The following is a 7598-nucleotide window of genomic DNA, read 5'->3' as shown; positions in this document are numbered from 1 at the left end:
GACTATTATTGAGAAAGTAAACGATTAAAACAGTTAAATAAGAGAAAAGGTTTGTAGCCAATTTAGAGTTAAATTCATTACTGAAGGTTTACTGATTTAAAATGTATTGACTTCTTTATAAAAATTGTTGCATTTATAGTTGTGAATAAAGGGGCTGCTGGAGCCACTCTCTGTATACCATCTTCTTTCTACAGGAGGTAGCCTAATGTTAAATGTGCCATGAAAAAAGCCGTTTTGTGAATAAGGCACAGTCTACAATGAGCGTAATTTAGAAAGGAAGCATTGTTTGCACTGAAAAACAATTATAAATAGCTTAAATGAAATAGTTGGGGCATAATTAAACTCGAATGTGGCAATCCGATTGCTAGTGGCTGTGGTGAATAAAACTGCAAAAAAAAAAAAAAAAAGTGTACACCGTACTAAAATAGTGAAATTGAATTTTCAGTAACAACATGACTTGTGCAATACCAACTTTTTTGTTTTCTTTTTAAAAGCAGAACCTGTGTTTCAAAACAACTCTCTTTGTAGTCAGACCCAATGCATTTATACTGAAAATGTCATTACTCTCTCTCTCTCTCATAATTAGTGCATTAGAGATTTTCAATCTGGCACAGCAGGCAACTCCTGGCTGATAAGTATGACAAGCACTTTTGTGAGGCTATTCTAAGCAAAAGAGAGAGAGAGAGAGAGAGAGAGAGAGAGAGAGAGAGAGAGAGAGAGAGAGAGAGAGAGAGAGAGAGAGAGAGAGAGAGAGAGAGAGAGAGAGAGAGAGAGAGAGAGAGAGAGAGAGAGAGAGAGAGAGAGAGAGAGAGAGAGAGAGAGAGAGAGAGAGAGAGAGAGAGAGAGAGAGAGAGAGAGAGAGAGAGAGAGAGAGAGAGAGAGAGAGAGAGAGAGAGAGAGAGAGAGAGAGAGAGAGAGAGAGAGAGAGAGAGAGAGAGAGAGAGAGAGAGAGAGAGACTAATCAATTCTCAATCTATGCCATAAAGAACATTGTTCCCAAATTTGCTTCAAATCACTGTTCTTCTCAAGTCTGTGATTTTCACATTTTCCCAAGCTTCTGATTGCATTCTGAACCGGACTGAACTCAATATTTAATTTTATAAGCAGCTTCAATCTCCCTACACTGAAGCAGTTAGCACCCTCACAACTAACTTCAACTTCAGTGTTTTCATGCATGTATAACTAATATTTATCAAAAGGTATGTATCAAGGTAATCCCTGTCTTTTATTTCCTCACATACAGAGTGAGATGAAAGCACTCTGTCAATGCCAAAGCGACTTAAGGTAGAAAATGCATAAAACGGATACATTATAACCTTTGCTCTTCATTTTTTTTTTTTTTTTTTTTTTTATGTTTAGTCAAGTCAGTGTTCACCTTACAACTTTGATGCAAAATACAGAGTCACATTGTTCTAGCAGTGGTGCATGACTAATCTGGGGTGCGTTTCCCGAAAGCATCGTTGGCCAACTATGGTCGCAAGTTCATCGCAATGTCCATTGAACTCTATTGGTAACGACGGAACTTGCGACCATAGTTGGCCAACGATGCTTTCGGGAAACGCACCCCTGAACGATGGTAAAATATAATAAAAACAGATAAGAGGGACAGAGACATAAATGGAAACAAATAACTTATACGTGTTCCTCAAAATGCTGTGAAAATGATGGTCTGTGAAATTATGGGCCCATTAATGGTTGTCACTAATTTGCTTGGGTTCAGATACTCTCAAAAGAACAAACCTGCCTGGAGTAGCCGGTTTAATTGGGACATTTGCATCATAATGACCCATGAGTCAATTTTCCTGCTCCTCCTTCAACTTTTAAAGTCTTGAAACTCGACCAAAAGCTCAAAGTTAATGAACACGTGAAATCAAGTCTCAAGTAAAAACAAGTTGTAATAAAATGACATTGTAACTAGTACGTTTATTCTGATTAGACACTGCATTAGAATTTCATCTATCTATCTATCTATCTATCTATCTATCTATCTATCTATCTATCTATCTATCTATCTATCTATCTATCTATCTATCTATCTATCTATCTATCTATCTATCTATCTATCTATCTATCTATCTATCTATCTATCTATCTATCTATCTATCTATCTATCTATCTATCTATCTATCTATCTATCTATCTATCTATCTATCTATCTATCTATCTATCTATCTATCTATCTATCTATCTATCTATCTATCTATCTATCTATCTATCTATCTATCTATCTATCTATCTATCTATCTATCTATCTATCTATCTATCTATCTATCGGTTAATAATAATAATAATATTTATATATAGGTTTCTTCTTGTTGATGAGGTTAATAGTGTTGCATTGAGCGGTCCAAAAAATAATTGGGCACTTGTGAAAGAAGTTTTTATAAAATGATATGTTAACCCATAACCCGTGTAAACATCCAAATGAAACTGGAATATGAATACACTGGGCTAAAAATCCAAAAAGCAGAAGTCCACTGCATACCACTGATTCACACACATGTATGAACAAGAAATGAGAACAGGCTAGCTGAACATTTTTAATCTACAGTACCAGAGTTTATCAATCCATATGTCATGCTGTGTTCAAAAACAAGCGAAGAGAACTTGTAATCCTCTGTTCCGACACACCTTTTGACTTTGATTATCAGGCACCTCTATAGATTGAGCCTTGGAAAGGAACTGTCATGGAAAATTTGAGACCAACTGTGATTATTGTTTTGGTGTTCTGGGCAAGCTGATGCTTGCTGATCCATCTGTCATTATGCAAAGATTTTCTCTTCTGACCCCTTACTATTTCTATCCAAGAAGAAAAGTGATGCATTTCATCCTTAAGCCATTCATTTGGAAATCCTGGTTATATTACATTTCTTTTTCTGACTGAATAGAGAGCTGCTTGTCGGTCTAATTGTCACAGAATAGAAGGATGCAGACAGGTAAGAGTTCAGACACAGAGTTTATTGGACAGATACACAGAACTGAACAGGAATGCAGACTGGTGGTATGATGGATGAAGAACAGATGAAGAATGACTTAGCTTGCTGTGAACGAATGTCTCTATTTGCAGATGACGGTTCCAGATGCAGACGAAGGGCAGGTGGCAGGTGGCAGACAACAGAAAACAGGTAACATTTCCACAGAACATGTAAGGTACTGTACATGTAATCAGTCTTAAGGTGTTCATATAGACCCGACCAGACAAGGGAGTGCAGGAGAAGTGTCTCTTTATAGGGAGTGCTGATGATGAGGTGCAGGTGCTGATGTAATTAGGTGATGGCTGATGGTGTGCAGGTGGGAAACATGAGGGATGCTGGGAAGTGTAGTGCGGTAGAGGTGACAGAGCTGGTGTGGTGACTGGATACATGACACTAATGTCTATAGAGTTGGGATTTGTTGCTAAGTCAAAATGATTCGGCTGCAAATGACAGGAGAGGCAACTTTTATGGAATTTCACAATATTGTACGCATTACAGTCAACATGAAACAACATTCAAAACCAAGGAATTCTATATTATACCTGTTATATTTCTTTCCCATTAACTCCCAACAAGCTCTTCAAAAAAAAAAAAAAAAAAAAATACTAATAATAATTGGGCACTTGTGAAACAGTTTTTATAAAATAATGATATAATGTTGCTTGCAAACACAGAATAAACAGCTATTTTTAAATGACCATAAATTAAGAAGGATGTTCTTTGCTGCCAGATGGTGCAATGACATACCAGCAGATGCTAAATGTGACCTTTAAGCACAGCAGTTTATTACTGTCATGTGACATAATTTTGATTAAAACTTTCAACCAAAAACAACATGAATATTAATAAGATCTTTGTTTTTGGAATAGCATCCACTGACGATTCATACATAATAAGTGCAGGATTGTGTATTAAATAGAGTCTATTTTGATTTCATGTTGACTAAAATTACAACATCAGTCAGGATTCAATTTCTAAATCTTCAACCATTGCAACTAAAATGGAGACTACGAAATAGCAATGTGTCTTTAACCTGCGAGATGTTGGTTAACCTCTGTAATGGACATGCTCCTGCTGAATTTTAATGAGATTGGTATGTAAATGATAAATGAAAGCTTTTCGTTTTGAGACTGTGAAAAGGCTCTTGAAACATTGTGTTCCATTAGCCGGGCCTGCCATTATTTAACAATTTATCAAAATGATTGAGCAGTAATTTAACACGGCTGTCTTGTGAGACTTGACCTCTTGATGATATAAGATATGCAGGCAGGGCATCTGCAAAGTGCCACTGCTCACAATTACAGAGAAGTAACATCAATTCATGTGGTGTTCAGGTTTGAAATTTCAGTTCGGTTGTGTGCTCAATATATATAGAACTGAAAGATCTTTGATAAAGGCCCAGTGCATTCAGACCTATTGAGAGCCCATATCTGATATTGCTAATCAAATGTAATTAATCTTCATTGTAGGGATGCATCACAACAGTAATTTGGTCCAAAGCCCAAAGCGTCATTACACACTAGGGTGCCTGCAGGTCTTTAAAGGGTGTTCAGGTGCTCTATTTGTGTAGTAGAGCGTGCAGTGAGCAAGGCCAAGAACATTACCCTTGCTTTGTATTGTGACACCCACCTCATCAAGATAACACACTTGGGTGTGTTTCATGCAGTGATAATCTTCATTTTAATTCCCATGACATGTCTCAAGGAGCATGGCTGTAGTAGAAGCTGCAAAAAAGAAATTTATTTGGAGCAAGCATTCACTGTAAAAAAAAAAAGTTGGGTCAACTTAAAAAAATTAGGCAACTTATCGCAAGCTCTTTTTTGAGTAAACTCCACAAACGGGGACTGAAGTCCACGCAACTAAAAAGATTACGTTAAAATCATAAGTTGCTTCAACATAAATAGTCATGTTTAGCTAATGAATAACAGAACAAAGTATTTTTAGTTGGCTGAACACAAATGGGCCTATTATCTTATAGGCCTATATTGATTTATTATATATTATTTAAATAGTTTAATTAAATAAGAGACAGACCATAACACGAGTCAGATCACTTTTTTTATTTAAACAGTTTGTGTCTGATGCACAACAATGACATTATCGTAGCAAGTCTTGAATTTGTTAACTCAATGCATGGTACTTACCAATGCATGTTAAAGAACATTAGCCTGAAGGTTTAGTTCACCCAAAAAGGAAAAGTCAGTCATCATTGATTCACCCTTAAATTGAAATTGAAATTAAAATGAAGATATTCTGAAGAATGCTGGTAACTAAACAGTTGACAGTAGCCTTAAAATACTGCGGCAGTCAATGGTACTATCAAATATTTGGTAGTAACATTCTTAACAATATCATCTTTTGTGTTCAGCAGAAGAAATAAACTCATTCATGTTTCGAACAACATGAGGGTGAGTAAATGATGACAGAATTTTCATCTTTGGATGAACTATCCCTTTAAAGCTAAGGTTGAAACCAATTAATACTTAACATTAATCAATACATTGCCAGAGCAGTATTTTTTTTTAGTCATTAACTATAAAAGAACCAGTGTCCAGTGGAGGAATGTCACACAAATTTTCCCATGACATTTGCAAAATGGCTTTGTCTTGCAGAGAAGGTACCTCCAAGATCCATGAAAATCTTCTGAATTACTTTGAAAGTATACTTCAGTTCTTTTGGATAATCCATATTCAGTGCATTCATGAGTCCGAACAAGCGTATACTGCTGGTAGATCTGTAATGTCCTCAAGAACAATGGCCTCTTCCAGTATAAGTTGGTCAGAGTTGGTAGTGATGTAACAGCGGCATCTTCGGCCACAGTAAGGATTCCTATCTCTACATCTTTGGTGCCGTGGTCTAAAGGATCAGTATCCTGGGAGAATAGTTTATGAGATAGGGGTATTAATTGAAGTGTAAATTTAAAAATAATAACAACAACATTATTATTATTTATGTTGTTGTGTAAATAACCTGAATACATGTAAAACATAAATAGATTAAAAAATGACCAAGAAATGAAAATGAAAATGGTAATTTACCAGACGCATCCTGGGTAAACTTGTAGTTTTCATGCTGGAAAAGTGGCAATCCCTCAAGATCTGTTGTTTTCTGACGTGTGGTAATGTCACTCACCTAAAAAAAAAAAAAAAAAAAAAAAAAAAAAAAAAAAAGTTTTATTTTAATCTGCAGATGCACTATGACCTTAACTCTTAATAATTTAACATAGGGATCTGCTTTGGGAGTTAAATGTTTACAGCACACCCAAAAATGATAATTCTGTCATCTTTTACTCTTTCTCATGTAATTCCAAATCCATATGACTTGGTCCATAACAAAGATTTTTTTAAAGAATGTACAGATTGCTCTTTTACATACAGTGGAATCAAAAAAGATGTAAAATCATAAAATTTGTCAATAAAACATGCACAGTTTCCCAATTGACAACAACTGCATGAAAAACAGACTGATGTCATAATTAAGTTTATGATATTGATAACTGATATTATAAAGTTATTTACTTACTATTTTCCTCTCTATATGTGTTCATTCAAAGTAGATTCTCATGGTCGACGTTACAGATACACGAAAACTCCATGGAGATCTGTAAAAAACGAGTCAGTTGGAATCACCACAAAGTTTTACTACTATAAGTATTCCTAAAATGTTCTAAAGAAATAATAATTAATAATAATCTTTAGAAATAATAATTAAAATAATAATAATATTGACAGTTGCAATTAAATGGTTTACCTCATCCTTTAGAAAAAGTGCAGGTGGCAGGCCATCTCTCTCTGAACTCCTCAACTAGTGTAAATACATAATGAGCAAACATCTCATTTGATATGACATATACCATGAATGATAAATACCAGACATGTTCAAGTCCCTAAAGGCCAAATCAAGTCTAGTTTGTACCTTTTTTAACAATATTTCTTTTAGCTAACCTAGTAATTGTAATTAACAGTGTTTTAAACTTTCAAAACGGATTTCTATTTCTACTTCAAAAATGTCTAACATAGCACATCAATTATTACTTAAATCATTAATGAATTAGTTTAAAATAAAAAATTTATTCACAATAAAAAATATTATTTTTAAAATACATAACATTATGCCATTTGGAATGCAGGGAGAGTCACCACGAGGAAAAAAAACTAAACGTGCTGTGTATTTTGAGCTATTTGAGCTGCCGTAGTTTGCTGTAGTTCTAGGCAGTGATGGGTAATGTAGTCTTCCAGAGAACGCCCGCGGTAACAGTAAACAACACAAAGAGCAATATTCCCGTCAGTGTGTCGTTAATACATACCTGTGACTCTTTGGAAACGCTGGATTGAATAGGCAGGATAACATCAGCATTGGCCTCTTCCAGTATTAACGTTGGTCAGAGTTGGTAGTGATGTAATAGCGGCCTGTAACAGTGATGGTGAATTACATGAGGCCATCAGTTTGGGAAGAGCACAACACATCATATATGACAAATAACATACAGTCGATTATAAAAATGATTAATACATACCAGTGATTCTGCAGAAACGCTGAACTGAAGGCAGCACTTCGCTACCGACTTCTCACCAGCTGCAGACAGAGACCTAACCGCCGAGTCTCACACTGCGCATGCGTTCA

At 35.5% G+C, this 7598-nt stretch overlaps 1 long non-coding RNA gene across 1 annotated transcript; it reads right to left on the bottom strand.

The window, feature by feature from the left end:
- Positions 1-6042: 6042 nt before the first annotated feature.
- Positions 6043-6782, bottom strand: LOC308699402. Its single transcript, XR_014031185.1, has 3 exons — positions 6726-6782; positions 6498-6576; positions 6043-6107 (listed from the first exon to the last, which is right to left on the bottom strand). It is a non-coding gene; the product is annotated as an uncharacterized lncRNA (long non-coding RNA).
- Positions 6783-7598: the final 816 nt, after the last annotated feature.

This window comes from Scardinius erythrophthalmus (genome assembly GCF_964197995.2).
Source record: "Scardinius erythrophthalmus genome assembly, chromosome: 12".
Classification (NCBI taxonomy): domain Eukaryota; kingdom Metazoa; phylum Chordata; class Actinopteri; order Cypriniformes; family Leuciscidae; genus Scardinius; species Scardinius erythrophthalmus.
This window is presented reverse-complemented; position numbering and strand designations above follow the sequence as displayed.